The following is a 21,150-nucleotide window of genomic DNA, read 5'->3' as shown; positions in this document are numbered from 1 at the left end:
TTACAGCAGTCACATTATTCCTGAGCTTCAAGTCCTATTTCTAAATTCTGAGATGTTGTGCTTTATGTGTATAACCTGGTATTTTTGTGGAACTTTGGGTACCTATGTCCACCTAAGACTCAGAGTTGGAGTTCTGCAGCTCCAATGAGGTCAGCATTGCTTCATGTAGCAACTGTTAAAGAAGCCCAAAAAGAGATGAGACTTGAATTAGAAATTAAAATGAAGGTGATATGATTGGGACTAAAGTAAATCAAAATATCAGGTAAAGGATGATACTGTTTGTATTTTACAACTTCACTTACCATATGAGACCAAAGGAACAGATGTTTATTTGCCTAAAACTTAAATATTCTATAACACACAATCTAACTTAACCAGCCTACCCAGTTTATTTAAACAAACTAAACAAAGGAAGCCTAGAATTGGAAATGAGATATTTATAGCAATGTAAAGACCTGATACATTCCAGAGTAAGTTGGGAAGATAATTAAAAAATACTGGCAAAGTCCTTTGAGGGACAGTAGAAAAAATATGGAACTATTAAACTTCACCTAGGAAATCCCTGATACTGTCTCTAACACTAGGGACTCCCAAGTTAATAGGCCAAGTCATTGATCTTATTTTTTTTTTTTTAGTCAATACAAATTTTTATTTTTACTTAAAATTTTTTTTTCAAAGATACATGCTAGGGATTCTGAAAATTAAACTACTTTTTTTCTTCTTTCTAGGGACATGACATACACATCTTCTGGCCAGTAATGTTATAGCAAACATTTTATTACACCAAAGCCAGACAGATGACAATGAAAGCTGTTTGCTACCTCCTACTCATGCTGAGCTAGAGCAGTGAACAACATCTTAGTAAGAGAGATGTGCCATAAAGAAGAAATTGCAGAGTTACAGTCATGTTTTTTACTTAACTCATACATACCCCAATAGAAAAATCTAATGAATTGATTTATACAGAAAGGATTTTAAGGAACTCTGCACAAACACACTCAACATACTGTAATTATAGTAAAGGATACCTCTTGATCTAAGTTCAGCACAAGATCAGGTTCACTGTTCCAAGGAAGTTAGGAACACCAATGTATAAAAGCATTTCACCTTCCTAGCATTAACACCTAAAAAGCACACAGTACATAATACTTTGATTTTTAAGTAGTTGATCATGGAATTCCATGATTAGATATTAGGATAACCTGAGTATTCATCTACAAAAATATAGTTTTCAAAAAATAATGCTTAGGGTAGTACAACAGTGGCTCAGTGAAAAAATTCTCGCCTGCAATACTGGAGACCCAGGTTCAGTTCCTGGTGCCTGCCCATATAATTAATTAATTAATTAATTAATTATGCTTCAAATTGGCTGAGAGATTTTAGGTGTATTATGAAGTAATCATTTGTGTGTTCTGAGGATAAAGTATACAGATGCCTGCCTGTGTTCCAAACCCAAGCATAAATTTCTTCCTTCTTCTATTCTTCTGCAGCATCTCTGTCCCTTTCCCCCTTCGTGAATACTGCTACTGGAAGGAAGTATGCAGGTTCAAAAGCTTTGTGTATCATATATTTCAAAAACAGAAACCGTTTGTGTCAAGCTGAGTATTCACACAAAACTAAAGTTTAGTTTTCTCCCTGATAAAAATAACATGGATATCAGAATAATATCCTTGTTAATGTTTATGTTGGTATTATCTTTTATTTAAGAAGACAAATCTTCTCATTATTAAGGGAAAAATTGCTATAAATAATTTGTTCTTTCACTTTGTATAAGTAAGGTACTAAAATAGTTTAACCTATTGCAAAGGATATGTGGGAAGTATTACGGTGGTTAAAAGGGATTTTCTATACCGTTGCTGGTTAAATTTGTATAGATAAAATATTATTCATATATTTAGAGACTGTATAAATTTCTAAAAAGTTGACAGTGTTCGCACTGTCACTGTTATATTCTGATACTAATCTGTATGATGTTAAACAATGGTATGGTATCAGTCATTCTACAAAGGCTACAGAACACAGAAACAGCCAAATTGTCAGTTGTACTGCTTTGCTCTAATACTTCTCTAAAAGTATATGTGCTCAACAATAGGTCAGTGCTCCATCTGTAACAAGGAAAAACTTTAAAAGAAAGGCTGGGCAAATACATATGTTATATTTTATCTGTTAAACAACATAACACTGGTAAATGTGTAAAAGTAAAACAGAACAAAATCTCTACTATGGTTTCTTAATATAAAACAAGTGTCTAATGCTTTTATTTCTAAAAGAAGCTTTATTTAAGCTCAGTTTGTAAGGGTTAACTGTTTTCATTAAATCTTGAGGTGCTTCACTCTTTGCATAGCCCAGTAGTTCCCTGGAACTTTAAGTGTCTGTGTGACACCTAAAATGCAGATTTGGTTTTCCAGCTCTGAAAGTTAGCATAGGTCCACACAGCAACGGTTAAAAAACAGAAAGAGATCAAACTCCAATTCAAGATGTGATGAAACTGATCTGATTAAAACCAAATCAATATATGAGGTAAAGAATAATATTGTCTGAATTTTAAAGCTTTAACTTTTGTGTGAGATAAAAGAAAAATGTTTATTTTGTCCAAAATTTGCACCGTTTAATTTAATTTGTCTAGTTAAACAACCTAAATCAGCTTTATTTGATATGGAACCTGGACAAGCTAATGTTACGCAATGATGCATTTCAGAGTATTGTGGGCCGAAAATGAAAAAGTGTTTTACAAAGTCCCCTGAAAGACTGGGAAAGATAGAACTATTAAGCTTTTCTGCCTGACGAATTCCTGACATTTTCTTAAACACGAGAGGCTCCCAATCTAATAAGACAAGGCCTCAATTTTGAGGCTTGCCCTTATGAAACTTATTTCTATAACAGTAAGCTGAACCTACTTAGGATTAGTGCCTAAGAGCCATCTCCAGAAAATCTCAGCCGTTGCTCAAATGGTGTCTCTCTCTAAGTCAAACTCTGAATTTCCCCCCAATGTGGGAAAAATTTCCAGGGGTGTAAGCCTGGCACTGGCATGGCAGGACATAATTGGCGCTGGCACTATAGGACAAAACTGGCCCTGGCACAGTGAGAAGTAAGTTCCAAGAATGAGCCTGACCCTGACATCATGGATGAACTGACCAAAAAGGGGAAAAGAAATAGAGTTCCAATGGTTAAGAGATTTCAAATCGAGTCAAGAGGTCATTCTGGAGGTTACCCTTATGCAAGTTTCAGCCAGATGTTGCAAACTGCCACAATATGGCAAACCCCAATCAACAGTGTTCCTGGAAACCCTGAAAAACATCCCATGCTCTATAAAATTTTACTCATTAAGTTTGTTTCTCAGAGACTTAGAACCTCCAGGTTGTTCCAATGCCAGAGAAGCTCTGAAACCCAGAGATACCAGACTCTCCCAGAAAAACAACAGGTGTCATCAGTTCATCCCATCGCCCTTTAATAACGACGCCCATTTTCAGCCCTGAAACAGTCAGAAGAGTCCTCGTCCATATATTCCTCAAGATTGAGAGATAATTATCAAATGAAAGGGAGGAATTGTAACCAAGAAATCAGAATTTAAGGGATGATTTTGACTACTGAATCATTATATACATGTTCTTTTTTGCTTTCTGGGCTACTGGAGTAGACAGAGGGGAATATCTGAAAGTCCTAAATTATAATTAAGATGCCCAGATATCTGAAATGATGTTAAAAGCCCTTATCACAAGCTTTGTGACTGTAAGAGCTATTAAACCCTTTATTCTGGTCATTTTCTCATACGATAAAGGCCCTAATTTTAATGAAGTCAGCCATTAACAAGCCTCAATCCCTTATATTTATAAATCATATCCCCTAGGCTCTGCTATTGAAAGATAACTTGTGTCCCTTCCTTTTGGCTCACACCTTTAGTACTGAAGTGATACCTCTGCACCCCCTCCTTTCAACTTACATTCTCCTACTGAAATGATAAACATAACACTTGTCTCCTTTTCTGCTTTGAATTTACTATCTGAAATGACGTCATCTCCCCTTGCTAAAATCCTTAAAAACCCAAACCCCCTAAACTCGCGGAGTCAAATTTTGGGCTGTTAGGCTGTCTGTTCTCCTACTATGTGTTTAGTAATAAACTCTTTCTCTCTCTGAAAAAATAAAAATAAAAATAACGCTTAAAAGAGACTTCTAGAAACACAGTGGGACCACATCAGGACCAGAAGACAGTAATAAAAAGATTGGAAACACAAGCTGAGTTTCACATACAGCTTTAGGTAAAGGGTACCTCCTTCAGTTAAATGCCATGCCCAAAACTAGCTATAAAAACAAAAGCTCCAATTCAGAGTACAGGGGTAAGGAAGACATTGTCTGTAGTTTAGAACCTCATCTACTCTTTGAGGCCAAAGAAAAAAGGTTTATTTTGTCCAGAACCTAAATTTTCCATAGCACATAATCTAACTCAATCTATCTGGATAGATCATTTAAGCAATCCAAAAACAGGGAGCCCAGAAAAAGAATGAGGGACTTTAATCCTGTATAGCTTAATACAATGCCTGGATACATTCTAGAATACAGTAAGCAGATAATCAAAAAGTACTGGCAAAGTCCTTTGACGGATGGGAGAAAAAATATGCAATTATTAAACTTTACCTTGATACTGTGTCAAACACAGGGACACCCAAATCAATAATAAACCAAGCCCTTGATCTTGAGACTTGCTCTTGTGAAGCTTATGTACATAACAGAGAAGCTTAGACCACCTATAGGTATGCCTCAGAATGACCTCCAGAGCACCTCTTTTGTTGTTCATATGGGGCCTCTCCCTCTAATCCCAACTCTCCAAGTGATATCACTGACCTACCCCCTACATGGGATATGACGGCCAGGGGAAAAGTCTCCCTGGCTGCCTGGAAGACGAGTCCCAGGGATGAACCTGGCCCCGGTACCATGGATCAACAATTCCAACCTGACCAAAAGGGGGAAAGAAGTGTAACAAATAAGGCATCAGTGGCTGAGAGAGTTCAAATAAAGTCACAAGGCTATTCTGGAGGTCTCTCTAACACAAGCTTCAGTTAGACACTGCTACCTAATATAATTTGTCAAACACCAGCTAAAACCATTCCAGCCAATCCTAAAGAATACCTAGGATGTTATATAAGATTCTACAAAGGTTCCATGCACTAGGATAACTTTCCAGAAACCTTCAACTTCCAGATGAGTCCCTGGACCAGGTAAGTCCTGAAACCCCTCCAGAATATCACCTAGTTCCATCCCCCTATCCCATATTATTGACAGTTCCTTCCGACATGAAAAAGTTAGAATTGGTATAGCCCAAATACCCTAAAGAGTGAAAGAAAGATCAATGGTGATAGTGAAGTTATACAGAGAAGGCAGAGTTTAACAAATGAGTATGATTGCTAAATCATTATATTGATATTTCTCTTAGTCTCCAGTATCTTAGAGCAGCTAGAAGTAAAAACTTAAAATTGTGGAACTGTAACTCATACCAAACTCTGAAATCTTTTCTACAACTTATTGTTGCGATGTACTTTGAAATGTATTGCTTTTTTGTATATATGTTACTTTTCACGAAAAAAAAACTTAAAAAAACAGAGACTCCAGAAATCTCAAGACAAACATTGACAACCTGGATAAAACACTCCGAATAAAAAATTCACATGGCTGGACCACTAGAGCTGAAGAAGTGAAACTATTATCCAAGTGAAAGAACTGAGCAGGCACAGAAAATTCATGCAACACCTGCTCTGGTACTGGGGGCAGAGGGGGTTGGTGATGGTGAGTTACTCCACACTGCTGACAAGCCATTTATGCTGGGGGAAGGGTCCCCCAGAAGTACCTGAGTGGTATCTACTCTAGGAGGAGTACTACGGTTACTGACTACAAGAAGGTGGTTCAGGAGAAGCATGTCCTGGGAGGGTCAGGGAATTTTCTTTTTAACCCATCAATACTTAACATTAATGAAGAGCCACAGCACAGTCAGTCTATACAAGATACATTATCCTATTGGCATTAGCTGAAGCCTCACCTAGCCCACCATGCCAGTGATGTTCAGACCCATCCCACCATCCGGAGGTGGGAGCTAGTGGTGCAGATGATTTGCACAATGAAGGTACCACTAAAATGCTGCTTAAATCCAATCCTCAGCCTTCCTTTTCTGCTCTATAGACCAGAAACACGTCTTTAAAAGCCAGGAAATCTATAAATGTGAGCAGCATGTCAAATATGCCACCAGCCCCTTCATCTTTATGGTGCTGTAATGTTGTTGTGAAAGCCACCATGTTAAATCCAAGAATCCTCTCCAGTAGCTATTCCTCAATATACTTTTCTACTAAAGAAATATATACATTAAAAATTGGCATGTAGATGAGTTTATTCTCTTCCATGTCCTCAAACTCCTAGTAATACTTGTCCATGAAATTTCTCTGTAATAACTGAAATTCATCATCCATGATAATGTCCTCTAAATATCCAACCACAGCATCAAATTGTGCATCAGAGGGAGATGTACAGTGAGAGGCTCTCTTCCTCTAAAGCATTCACTGCGACTACATCCACCCGGGCAGATGACCAGGTTTGTTGATCTCCTACTCAGCCCACTGCCCGGGCCCAGCCTTGCCTCCATTCCTACTGAGTCCCAAACCTCATCAAGAGCCTGTTACTTGGCCAAGAGGAGGTCTTGGGGCAGGGACCACTACCTGTCCATGGCTCAATCGAGTCTGTACCTCAGTGCGAGGTACGTCTGTGCCTGAGTGCAAGGTACGTGCCTCAGGCTCCTTGCACAGTAACTACACACTGGCCAGGCCTCCATGTCTTGCCAGGCTGCTCAGTACCCACCTTGGCAGCCTCCATGAAAACCCCAAGCCCTTGGTTATGAGGCTTGCTCTTATAAAACTTATATCCATAATGGGGAAGCTAAGCCTACCTAAGTCATTTCCAGAGAGCCTCTTTTGTTGCACAGATGTGGCTTCTCTCTATGTAAGCCCAACTCTGCAAGTAAAACATTATCCTCCTCCCATGGGATATGACTACCAGGGTTATAAATCTCCTTTGCAGTGTGGGGCATGACCCAAGAACTAGCCTGGCCCTGGCAGTGTGGGATCGACAATGTCTATTTGACCAAAACAGGGAAAAGAAATGCAACAAAATAAGGTATCAGTGGCTAAGAGATTTCAAAGAGTGTTGAAAGGTTATTCTAGAGGTTACTCTTAAAGCTTCAGGTAGATAATGTTAATTGCCATGGTATGCCAACCCTCAACCAACAGTATTCCTGAAAACCCTCAAGAATACCCAGGGCTCTAACTGAGTTTCACTCACTCATCTCATTTTTCAGAAACTCAAAATTTCCAAATTGTTCCTATACCACATAAGCCCTGAAACCCAGAGCACACCAGTCTCTCCAACAGCATGAACTAATCGTATCCCCCCACCCCTATAATGTTGAAACTTTTCTTCAACATGAAGTTAGAATGTCACTGCCTAAATATCCCAGAAGATTCCCTATCACTGAAGATTAGGAGGAGGATCAAATGAGAGGGAGGAGTTATAACATAGAAGACAGGATTTAACAAATGATTGTGACTACTAAATCACTATACTGATATTTCTTGTTAGTCTCTAGTGTGTAAGAACAGCTAGAAGGAAATACCTGAAATTGTGGAACTGTAACCCATACCATACTTTGAAATTTGCTCTATAACTGCCAGTAAACTGTACTTTGAAATTTATCAATTTTCTGCTATATGCTATATAGCATAATAAAAATGCTAAAAACACAAATAAAAATAATTATTAGCTTTAAAAAAACACTACATTTTTAATATACATTTTCATTATTTTTGTTTTAAATAATCAATTATATTTTAAAGAGAATCCAAACTATTTTAAGTCTTTATATTTATCTGCATAGATACCATTTCCAATATTCTTCATTGCTTTGTGTAGATCCAGATTTCCATCTGTTGTCATTTTCCTTCTACCTGAAAGACTTCCTTTAACATTTCTTGAAGTGTGGATATGCTGGTGATGAATTCTTTCAGTTTCTGTTTATCTGGGAAAGTGTATTTTATTTTTGCTTTTGAAAGTTTATTTCTCTACGTAAAAGTTTCTGCATTGACAGTTCTTTAAACAATCATTCCATTATCTTCTAACTTCCATTTTTTCCATTGAGAAATCTGCTGTCATCCTTTCCTTTGTGCCTCTGTTCATAACATGCCTTTTTGATTGAAGCAATTTTATTATTTTCTTTGATGTTTTTTCCTATGGTATGCTTCTTGTTTGGGGGATTCACTGAACTTCCTGGATAATTTTTTTCTAATTTTTATCACATTTGGAAAATTTTTGGCCATTAGTTATTCAAATGTCTTTTTCTGGCCCCCCTATTCTGTTTCAGGGACTCCAAGTGCACATATTTTAGTCCAGGTGAATTCATGCCACAGCTCACTGATGCTCTGCTCATTTTTCAGTCCTTTTCTCTCTGGGTTTCATTTTAGTTAGCTAAATTTGAAGACTTACCAATAGAAACTATCTTTTCTTCTGCAATATCTAATCTGGTATTAGTTCCATTTTGTTTCACATATATTGTATTCTTCCTCTCTACAAGTCCAATCTGGATCTTTTCCATCGCTCTCATATATCTTTCCTCTAACTTCCTGAACATATGAAATATGGTTATAACATCCATTTTAATGTTCTTGGCTATTAATTCTATTATCAGTGTTATTTCTGGTCAACTTTAATTTTTCTCCTTATTATGGGTTATATTTTCTGCTTGTTTGCATGTCTGATAATTTTTTATTGGATTTTAGGCATTGTGAAAATCTTTTGGATACTAAATTTTTCCTTATTTTTATAAATATTCTAAAACTTTGTTCTAGAACACGGTTAAGCTACTTGGAAGAAAGTTCATATTTGGCTTCTTTCTTTTAAGCTTTGTTAAATAATATGCACTAAATTTTTCTGAAGAAAATAAAGTTTATTGATATTTCACACATGATAAAAGAACATGCCTTACAAAACTCCTAACAGTCCAGTGGAAAAGACTTACTTAGTAAAAAAAAATACTGGGAAGCCTGTAGGCTTAAAATTAGAAAGAGTACAGCTCTGAATATGTAACATTTCTACAAATTTCTGTTAAATATACACAGAAGAAATCAGATATAAGAAGTAAAGACCCAGATATGTGAATACTGATTTCTGAAAAAGAATATCATGTCTGTAGAGGGAACCTGACAGTCCCACACTAAATACCTAATATAGATAGGAGAAGACAGACCAAGGGGAAGATAGCCACTACAGACTGAAAGTCAAAATAACAGGATTTTATCATGACTACAGTTGGCTGAACATCAGTCTAGAAAAGCAATAGAGAAAATGCGAAAAGAAAAAAAAATAAATAAATGATCCTATAAAAACATACTAGAAAATAAAACAAGGAAGATACTCTAAAAATGTGGGAGAAATGCCTGTCTTGGAAACCAATTTACTGCTACACACAGAGAAAAAAAAAAGGAAAAATCCATGAGCCAATTAAGGATTGTGAGCAGAGATAACATATGCATTAAGTTTCCTTATGGTGACTGTATTGAGAACAAATTACCATGGTAAAAGGATAGAAGATATGAGATTTAGGAAACATTTTAGCAATCCAGTCAAAAGATTATGATAACTCATACCAGGATGGTAACAGTGGATGTTGTGAGAAGTAGCAAAATATTATGTAAATTTTGAAAGGACAGTGTATTAGTTTGTTAAGCTGATGGATGCAATATGCCATAAATGGAACAATTTTTAAAAAGGGAATTTAATAAGTTAAAAGTTTACAGTTCCGAGCACCGAGATAATGTCCAAGCTAAGGCATCCTGGGAAAAAAAAGAGACCTTAATTCAAAAAAGGTCAATGGGTCTGGACCACTTCTGTCAGCTGGGAAGGCACATGGCTGGCATCTATCTGCTTGTCCTTGTTCCTGGTTACATTGCTTCCAGCTTCTGATGCCAGTGGTTTCCTCTCTAAGCATCTATGGGCATTCACTTAGCTGCTCTGGGTCAAAACTCTGGGTTACATCTCTTAAATTAGCATTTGCCAGGGCTGGAGATTTCTTCTCTTCAGGTTCTGTTCTAGTTTGCTAGCTGCCGGAATGCAACACACCAAAGACGGATTGGCTTTTAATAAAAGGGGATTTATTTTGTTGGTTCTTCAGAGGAAAGGCAGCTAACTTTCCACTGAGGTTCTTTCTTACGTGGAAGGCACAAGATGGTCTCTGCTGGTCTTCTCTCCAAGCCCCTGGGTTCCAACAACTTTCCCCGGGGTGACTTCTTTCTGTATCTCCAAAGGCCTAGGCTGAGCTGCAAGTGCTGAGATGAGGAACGCCGAGCTGCTTAGCAGTGCTACGTTGCAATCTCTCATTTAAGCACCAGCCAATTAAGTCAAACATCACTCATTGCAGCAGACACGCCTCCTAGCTGACTGCAGATGTAACTGGCAACAGATGAGGTTCATGTACCGCTGGCTTATCTCCGCAGCAACAAGACTAGGTATGCTCACCTGGCCAAGTTGACAACTGAATCTAACTAACACAGGTTCTATTTCTGTGAGTCCTTGCTTAGCACCTAGGCTATGACTACTTTGATCTCCAAATGTCTACATCAGCTCTATTGGCTCTTCAGCTCTATTGGCTCTTCAGCTCTGTTCTCCAAATATCTGCATCTGCTCAGCTCTGAGCTCTCTCCAAAATGTTTCCTCAGTAAACTGATCAAGACCCACCTGGAATGGGTGGAGTCACATCTCCATCTAATGAAAAGGTCGTACCCACAATTGGGGTTGTCACATCTCTGTGGAGAAAATTATTATTTTTTTTAATGTTTTTTAAATATTTTTTTCTTAGTCTCTATAGAGACTGTCAAAAATTGCCAATGCCAAGTACATTTCAAGTCACAGTGGGGTACTGGGAAAAGTTTTTAATGAGTAATAATCAGGCCTCAGACAGACCTCATTGGCTATGATACTGCTGCTGTGCAAACCTCTGTGGAGAAAATTTAATCAAAAGATTCATTGTTACAGGATTGAATCAGGATTAAAAAAACAGCTGCCCCTACAAGATTGCATCAGGACGAAAACATGGCTTTTCTGGGGTACATAATATTTTTAAACCAGCACAAATAACAAGACTCCCTGAGGATTGAATATACCCATGTAAGAGAAAAAGGAGAATCAAAGGATGACTCTAATGTTTTTGAATAACTGAACGGATAGATGGAATTGCCAACAACTAAGATTTCAGACTATTCTAGCCTGCCCACACAATTGTGTAAGCTAATTCCCCAAATCCTTGCAATAAATCTCTTTATATAAATCTACTACTGGTTCTCCTTCTCTGGTACAACCCATATCAACACAATATATGATACTCAATCTTCCTAAAAATTACTTAAGGGTTAGAAACCTACAGGTTTATTTAGGCCAAACAGACTAAGACCAACAAACACATCAATGGTTTAAATATCTTCTAGAACAAAGTGAATAATGAAAAAATGAAAGAAATAAACAGATGGAAAAATGGACAGTACAAATTTCCCAACTTAAATAGAAAGCCATATTGTGTAAGATATCTTAAATGTTGTTATTCTTCAACCATTGATTGGCAATTATCTTTAACAGAAAGATAGTTATAAAAAGGAAAAATATTATAAAACATTTACATACTTATATATACTTCAGGAATTCAAATTCCTATTCTTCACCATATAGATGATAAAAAAAATAATTCTGTAATATCTATTATTCAATAACATAAAGGGCTGGTAAAATGCAGCCACTTATGATCTCACAGAAGGGTTTTATACCAAGCTCAAGTACATAAATGCAATATTTTACCTATGTTAATCCACTACACATTACAGACAGATGGTGTTTTGGTTTGCTAAAGCTGCCAGAATGCAATATACCAGAAATAGGTTGGCTTTTTCAAAGGGGATTTATTAAGTTAAAAATTTAATTCTAAGACTAGGAAAATTTCTAAATTAAGGAACCAACAGAATGACACCTAGACTTTGAAGAAAGGCCACTGGCATCTGGTACACCTCTGTCAGCTGGGAAGACACGTCTGCCAGTCCTTGCTCCCTGTTGCACACCTTTCAGCTTCTGTTTCCAGTAGCTTTCTCTCTGTTCTCTGGGTCTTCTTTAGCATCTCTGGGGGAAAAAACAAGGCTTCCTCTGGCTCTCTACAGGTTTTACCTCTTTCAGTTTCTGTGTCCTTGCTTTCTTCTCCCACAGTTTTCTCTCCAAACTCTCTGGGTATTTCTCTCTCAACCCTCTCAAAATTTCTCTGGGTATTTCTCTCTGAGCTTTCTCTGTCTTTTATCCTCATAAAGGACTCCAGTAAAGGATTCAGACCCACCTTGAATTGGGTAGGTCACATCTGAACTGAAACAACCACCTAATCAAAAGCTCCCATCTATAGTAAGTCTACCCACCCCACAGAACGGATGAAAAGAACTTGGTCTTTTCTGGAGTACACAACAGCTTGAAACCAGCACAAATGGTAATTTGAGAATGAGAGATGTTTGTTTACAAAGGAAAAGTTAAGGACCTACAGAAAATGGGGAAGAGCAACATCATCAACATAATGATGTTAAAACATCACCTGGAAAAGTCTTCTGTAAGAATCAACTAATAAAAGAAAAATTCCCAATTGCTTGGAACTCTGGAGGACAACAGAGACTGGGAAAAAGACTCCACAGATACAGAATTGAAGAAAAAGAGGAATAATTTTCAAGAGCAGGTAGGATATTTTCTTCCTGGAGTGGCCAGTCCATTCCCCTCACCCTTACCCATCCCAAATACCTTGAGAGTCACACAGAGAAAGCACAGCCTGGATCCCTCCTGCCAGGTATGCAGCCTATAGAGCCACTCACAGCAGTAGAACCCCACACAAATCTAAGCACAAAGAGCTAAGCCCACACTGACCCAAAGTAGAGCATAAATGGCTAAAGAGTATCACAGACAACCCAAGGCAGAGCACAAGCTGCTAAGGTGTATTAAAAACAGAAGTGTCCCCAAGAAACAAAAAGAAAGAGAGAGATAACATGGCAGAAATGCTGGCAAAAGGAGCAATCACTCAATCAAGCCTCTGCTCACTGGACCACCTAAACAGGAAAGGAATTTTTTGGTTTTACCTCACTTGAGATCCTGGAGTGGAATTTCTAAATGAAGAAGAAACCAGAGGCAGAAAAGACCCCCAGACTCCTGCTGAAAGACAGGATGGGTCCAAAAAACGAAAAGTGTAAGGAAAAGGGGTCACTGCATGAGGAAGAGAATTTAAACAAAGCACAGGTGCTGGGGACAAAATTCTGCACATACACATACACACACATACACACAAAGAAGAGATCCAGCCTTCCAGAGAAGGAACAGAGGAAAGAAGTTTTGTCCTGGAGGTGAAACAACTTCACAAAAAGTCCAATATTAAAAACTGTATCACATATTCAAGGCAAGAAACAGATGAAGAAGAGCTGAGAAAATTGGAAGAGTTAAACACACACTACTTTAAAGGTCTAGAATAAGGTGGACCAGGTATCAAATAAAAGCCTTAACACAAGGCCAACCAATAATAAACTCCTAGACAAGAGGGAGAAATTGACCTTCAGAGTTAACACATCAAAATAATCAGATGCCCAGATACAGCAAAAGTTTATAAACCATCCTAAGAAAAAGAAGTATATAAATCAGTGAAGGGAACAAGTTAAAATATCAGTGAAGATGAAGAACATGGAAGCACAAATCAAAGAAGATCAAACAAACCTCCTAAATCAATTCAAGGAATTAAGGAAACTAGAGATACAGAGCCAAAGGATTCTAAGACAATGTTCAAGAATAAAGAATTAAAAAGCTCAAAAATGAACACAACAGAAATATGAAAGGCACATCAGATTTAAAATATGCTAGATTTAAAATATACTGGAGCAAAATGGCAGGGTACAAGACAAACATGCAAAAATCGGTAGTGTTTCTATACACCAGCAATGAATAATCTAAGGAAGAAATTTTAAAAACTTTCAAATTTTACAATAGCAGCTAAAAGAATCAAATATCTAAGAGCCAATTTATCAAGGACATAAAAGAACTATGCACAGAAAACTACAAAACTCTGCTAATAGAAACCCAAGAAGACCTAAATAAAAGGAAGGACATAGCGTGTTCATGGACTGGAAGACTAAATATAGTTAAGATGTCAATTTTGCCCAAACGGACTAATAAATTCAATGCAATACAAATTAAAATCCCAACAACTTATTTTGAAGAAACAGAAAAAAAAATCAAATTTATTTGCAAAAGTAGGGTGCCCTGAATAGCTAAAAATATCTTACAAAATAAAGATGAAGTGGGAGGTCTCACGCTACATGACTTTAAACACATTACAAAGCTACATTGGTCAAAACAGCATGGTACTACCATAAAGATAGGTGTAGTGAGCAATGGAATCAAATTGAATGTTCAGAGGTGGACCCTGAAATCTACAGCCAAATTATCTTTAACAAAGTGGGCAAATCAACTCAATTGGAACAGAGAGACCTATTCAACAAATGGTGCTTAGAGAACTGAATACCCACAATCAAAAAATGAAAAAGGAGCACTACCTCACATATTTTACAAAAATTAACTCAAAATGGATCAAAGATCTAAACATTAGAGCCAAGACCATAAAACATTTATAAGAAAATATTGGGAAATATATCCTGGGGATCTTGTGATAGGCAGTGGTTTCCTAGATCTTATACCCAAAGCATAAGCAATGAAAAAAGAAATAGATAAATGGGTTCTCTTCAAAACTGAATACTTCTGTGCATCAAAGAACTTTGTCAGGAAAGTAAAAATGACAGCCTATCCAATGGGAGACATTTGGAAACCAAGCATCAGATAAGGGTTTAATATCCAGAATATGTAAAGAAATCCTACAACTCAACAATAAAAAGACAGTCCAATTTAAAAATGGGCAAAAGACATGGACAGACAGACACTTTACCAAGCAGTAAAAGGATATACAAATGGCTCTGAAACATATGAAAAGACACTCAACCTCACTGGCTATTAGGGAAATATAAATCAAAACCACAATGAGATACCATCTCACACGTACTAGAATGGCTATTATCAAAAAACAAACAAACAAAAAAAAAACACAGAAAATGACAAGAGCTGGAGAGGATGTGGAAAAAGAGGCACACTTATTTACTATCAGTGGGAATGTAGAGTGGCGCAACTCCTCTGGAAGGCAGTTTGGCAAGTCCTCAGAAGCTAAATATAGAACTGCCATATGATCCACCAATGCCATTACCAAGTACATATTCAGAGGAAATGAAGGCAAGGACACAAACAGACATTTGTACACCGATGTTTATAGAGGCATTATTCATGATTGCCAAGAGATAGAAACAGCCCAAACCTGTTCATCAATGGACAAATGGCTAAACAAACCATGGTATATGGATATGATGGACACAGCTATAAAACAAAATAAAGGCATGAAGCACATAATAACGTGGATGAAACTTGAGGACATGATGCTTAATCAAATTAGCCAGAAACAAAAAGAGTGAATTTGAGAGCTAAAATTGAAACCACAGGTTATTAGGAGATAAAAAGAGGGCAGAAAGAAGCTATTTGAGGCTGAAGGAGTAAAGAATGGTCAACAGGACTGATTATAAAGACCCAGAAGCAGATAGCACAATGCTATCTGACGGTAGCACAATATCTTAAGTACTAAAAAGAAACTGAGGGAGAATATGGTTGAGGGAGGAAGGCTGAGAGGATGTATAACACACCAAAAGGAAAGATAGAGGATAAAGACTGATGGTATAAATTAGTGATGCCTAGAGTGAACAATTATGATTATCAATTGTTCAAATATAAGAATGTTTTTGCATAAAAGAGGACAAATGTCAACATTGCAGAGTGCTGAAAATGGGAATATATACAGGAAAAATACAATCAATACTTACAAGGGCCTACATTAACAATGACATTGTGATATGCTTCCACCAAATGCAACAAAGGCAATAGTGAAAGCTAAATATCAATAAGTAGGAATTATGGGGGAAGGGTATCGGATTCTTTCCATTGGAAAGAAATGGAAATGTCTTCATGTAGATTGTGGTGGTGACAGCATAGCTATGTGATTATAAATGGGACCACTGATTTTTTACTTAGGTTGGATTGTATGATGTATGAATAAAATTATTTAAAAATGAACAAAGAGATACAAGTACTAGAGAAAGTGTGGAGAGAAATCTATTCACTGCTGGTAGGCAAACAGAATGGTGTAGCCCTCCTGGAGGGCAGTGAGGTGGCCCCACAAGAGGCTAGGTGTGGGGCCTGCAACCCCATAGCTAGGTTTATACTTAGAAGAATTGAAATCAGGGACACAAATGGACGTATTTGCACACTGCTGTTTATGGTAGCAGTGATCGCAAACTTCAGTGGATGGAGGTGACTCAAAAGTACATCAAATGAAGAACAGAAGGGTAAATACGGTGTATATATATGTTCTAGTTTGCAAGCTGCTGGAATGTGATATACCAGGAACTGAACGGCTTTTAAAAAGGGGAATTTATTAAGTTGCACATTTACAGTTCTAAGGCCATGAAAATATCCAAATTAAAGCAAGGCTATAGAAATGTCCCATCTAAAGAATCCAGGGAAAGATTCCTTGGTTCAAGAAAGCTGATGACATTCAAGGTTTCTGTCTCAACTGGAAAAGCATATGGTGAACATGGTGATGTCTGCTAGCTTTCTCTCCAGGCTTCTTGTTTCATGAAGCTCCCCCAGGGGCATTTTCCTTCTTCCTCTCCAAAGGCCTCTGCGTGGGCTCTTGTAGGTCTAAAGCTTTTTCCAAATGGTTCCCTCTTAAAGGGCTCCAGTAAGCAATCCCACCTTGAATGGATGGAGACACAACTCCAAGGAAACCATCTAATCAAATGTTACCACTCACAATTGGGTGGGTCACATCTCCTTAGGAACATCAAAAAGCTTTCACCCAACAATGCTGAATGAGGATTAAAGGACATGGCTTTTCTGGGGCACAAGAGATTCGAACTGACACAACATTCAACATAACATTGAGCAGCTCCAAGAAAGAAGTCATGAGGCATGCAACTAGGTGAATGAACTTTGAGGACAATGACTTGAGTGAAAGAAACCAGAAATGAGAAGACAAATATTATAATGCCACACTAATATGGACTAACTAGAATGTGCACACTCTGAGAACTGAACTCAAGAGCACAGGTTATCAGGTTCCTATCAGGTGCCTATTGGAAAGGTTCCTAAATTGCACACTCTTACAGAAGTGACATCCATTTCCAGCTGTTATTTCTAAATTCTGAGATACTGAACTCTTTGTGTATAATCTGATCATTCCCTGGAACTTTGGGTATTTTTGTGAGAACTGAGACAGACAGCTAGAGGACTATAGCTATGAAAGGCAGTATTACTCTATGTAGAAACTGTTAAAAACACTGAAAAAGTGAAGGCCATGGTGAATCAGCAGAGTTCTTGCCTGCCATACTGAGATGCAGGTTTGATACCTGGGGCCTGGCCATTAAAAAAAAAAAAAAAAAAGAACTTAAAAAAGTGATCAGATTTTAATTAGAGATATGAATGAAGCTGATCTGGGTAGGATTAAGGTAAAGCAGACTAAAGAGTAAAGGATGATACTGACTGTATTTTAAAGCTTCAACTTCTATGTGAGCCCAAAAGAAAAGATGCTTATTTGGTACAAAATTTATATCTTCGGTAGCACACTATGTAATTTAGTTTGAATGGTTTAGCTTATTCGAACACCATCATTCCACTGAACCATGAATACAGAGTGAGTCCTTGTTGGTTTGTACAGGTAGGTGTGATACCCCACCATATCCCAGAGTAATTTGGACAGAAGATTAAAAAGTATTTGCAAAGTTCCCTTGAGAGGCTGGGGGAAAGGTGGAAATATTAAACTTCCCCAGCTGGGGAAGACCTGATAGCTCACAACCATTGGAGACTGCCTATTTGATGGAACAGGCCATTGATCTTGAGGACTGTCCTTATGAAATTTATTCCTGCAAAGGAGAAGCTAAGCCTACTTATGATTATGCCTAAGAGTCATCCTCAGAAAACCTCTTTTGTTGTTCAGATATGGCCTCTCTTTCTAAGCCAACTCACTGCCCTCTCCTGTATGTGGGGCAGGACTCCCAATGGTATAAATCTCCCTGGCAACACAGAACATGGCATGGTAGAAAGTGAAAGCATTCTTGACAAAAAGGGGAAGAGAAATTAACCAAAATAAAGTTTCAGTGACTGAGAAATTTCAAATAGTTCTTTCTGGAGGTTATTTTTATGTAGTATATAGATATTTCTTTTCGGTTTTTGGTGTTTTGGAGCAGCTAGATGGAAATACTTGAAACTGTTGAACTGTAATCCAATATCCTTAATTCTTCAAGATGACTGAACATATAGAGAGCTTTTAAGATATGAACGTGTGAGCAGGAAAACTTTATGATAGACAAACTTCCTTTATCCAGTGTATGGACAGACAAGTAAGAAAAAAAAGACAAAAAATAAATAAACATAGGGAGGTATGGGGGTTATGGGATATTGTGGGTGTTCTTTTTTACCTTTTTTTATTCTTGTTTTTATTGCTTTTTCAGTGATGAAAATGTTCAAAATCGATTATAATGATGAATGCACAGTTTTATGATGATACTGTGAACCAATGATTGTGCACTTTAGATTATTAAATCTCAATTAAAAAATTACTGAAAAAAATATGCTAAAAGCATACTTAGAAGAAAGAATCAGCAAACAGAAGACACAACAATCAAAATCATATAATCAAAAAAACAGAAAAAAGATTAGAAAAATTTAAGCAAAATCTCAAGGTTTAAGTGACAGAATGAAGTGTACACACACAGTTATCATGGGTATCCCAGAAGGAGAAGGGAAAATGGAATAAATGAATATTTGAGGATATAATGGCCAAAAATTTTCCAACTCTTGACATATATACACACACACACACACACACACACACACACACACACACACATACACAAGAAATACAACACTCTCCAAACAGATTAGATCCTAACAGACCTACTCTGAGACAGATATTAATCAGAATGTCAAAGATCAAAGATAAGGAGAGAATCCTGAAAGCAGGAAAAGTGATTTGTCACATACAAAGGATTCTTAACAATATTAGGTGTCCAGTTCTCATCAGAAATTGAGAAGGGAGAGGTAGAATATATTTAGGTAGTAACAGAAAAACTATCAGCCAAGAACTCTTTATCTGGCAAAACTGTCCATCAATACTGAGGGAAGATTTAAAATATTCAGGGACAAACAGAACAGAGGTTGTCAACAAAGGACCTGCCCTATAACAATTATTAAAGGAAGTTCTGCAGGGTGAAAGGAAAAGAATTGAAAGCAGGGACTTGAACAGATATTTGCACACCAATATTCATAGCAGCATTATTCATACCTACCATAAGACAGAAGCAATCCAAGTGTCCCTCAACCGATAAATGGACAAATTATGGTATATACATATAATGGAACATAATTCAGCCATAAAAAGGAATAAAGTTCTGGTTCATGTGAAAAATGGATAAACCCCGATCTCACTGATAAGTATTAATTAGAAAAAGCAAATTTATCAAGTTAGAATCTAGAATATAGGTTACTAGAGACTAGGTTGGGGGCAGGGAATGCAGAGCTAATGCTTAATTTGTAAAGAATTATGATTTGGGTCACTGTAAAGTTTGGAAATGAACAGTGGTAATGGTAGCACAACAAAGTGAGTGTAAATAGTGGCACTGAATTGTATATGTCAATGTGGTTAAAGGGTATATTTTAGGTCTTATATATGTTAGTAGAATAAAAATTAAAAGATAAAACATAGGACTGTTCAACACAGTGAGTACTATTATAAACAATGGACTATAGTTAATACTATAAATTATAAAAACGCTCTTTTATGAATTATAACAAATGTACCACACTAATGCAAGGTGTTGATAACAGGGTAATATACTAGAAAAAAAACACACCCTAATGTAAACTATGGACTATAGCTAATACTACAATATTCTGTCATCAGTTGGAACAAAGGTACCCAATAAAGCAAAGTGTTCAGTAATAGGAACACTATTTTTTACATGATTTTTCTGTAGACCTACAATTTCTCTAATTAAAAACAAACTTTATAAATAAGAATTAAGACCTACAATAAAGTGTTGAAGAAGCAGAAGAAACGGTACTCTACAAGAAAAATTTTAAATTTTTTCTATATACATATAAGACACAAGAAAAAGAATGTTTTATGATCTCTCTAAAATTCTGCTCTCTTATACTTCCTTCAATTTTACAGGATTATCAAAGTGTTTACTAAAATCTGCCAGTATTCTCATAATAAGATCATGATTTTTTTCTAGAAGTGATCAAATCCTAGGAAAAGAGTTGTATACTTTCTGTTCTGCTCTATATGCTGATTTTTTAAGGAGACAGTCTGCTCATATTAGAGTACTTTTTGAAGCAAATTTTGTTTTTAAATTGTAGTATGTTTGAAGATTTACCTTTATCAAAACATTTATTTGCATTACCTCTTTTTATATTTCCTAACAATCCTAATAAGGGATATAGATAAAAATAGGCCCTAAAAGAGAGATATAACTTTACCATCTTTTATTTCACGCCTAACTCCACAGGCTAATTTGTATGACTGCATAGTATAACTCGTGTGTGTGCATGTGTGTGTACACAGAGAGCGATAGAGAAATTACAAAGTAAGAATGAAAGTCTATCTCCATTTTGTCATCTCTCCAGCATTATGAGAATGATGTATAAAAAGAAAAATGAAATTGCTAATATTTCCTCATATAATATTCTATTAATTCACCAATTATTTATATTGCACTTGTAGCAAGAAGAGTTTAATACAGAAAAGAAGCCATTCCAGGAATTTCAAGCAGAAAGAGATCTACTATTGAGAAGCTACTACTTACAAAATCATTTAAAGAGCTGAAGCAAGAAGCAAGAAGCAAAAGTGGAGGCAAATGGGGTACAAGGATAGTTCAGCAGTAGAATTCTGGCCTGCCATGTGGGAGATCTGGGTTCAAT

The 21,150-nt window shown here is 36.8% G+C and overlaps 1 protein-coding gene, 1 non-coding gene and 1 pseudogene across 14 annotated transcripts in view; all 3 read right to left on the bottom strand.

Moving 5' to 3' along the window:
• Nucleotides 1–21,150, bottom strand: part of CCDC91 (coiled-coil domain containing 91) — a 548,164-nt gene that overhangs the window by 343,260 nt on the left and 183,754 nt on the right. The gene's annotated exons all lie outside the window — the stretch shown is intronic.
• LOC143689897 (ADP-ribosylation factor-like protein 2-binding protein pseudogene) lies at nt 1,552–8,623 on the bottom strand (annotated as a pseudogene).
• Nucleotides 10,883–11,020, bottom strand: LOC143643091 (U4 spliceosomal RNA). The gene has a single exon (XR_013156128.1). It is a non-coding gene; the product is annotated as a U4 spliceosomal RNA (small nuclear RNA).

This window comes from Tamandua tetradactyla, chromosome 7 (assembly GCF_023851605.1).
Source record: "Tamandua tetradactyla isolate mTamTet1 chromosome 7, mTamTet1.pri, whole genome shotgun sequence".
NCBI classification, from domain to species: Eukaryota; Metazoa; Chordata; class Mammalia; order Pilosa; family Myrmecophagidae; genus Tamandua; species Tamandua tetradactyla.
Note: the sequence above shows the minus strand (reverse complement) of the source record. Positions and strands in the feature narration are given on the sequence as shown.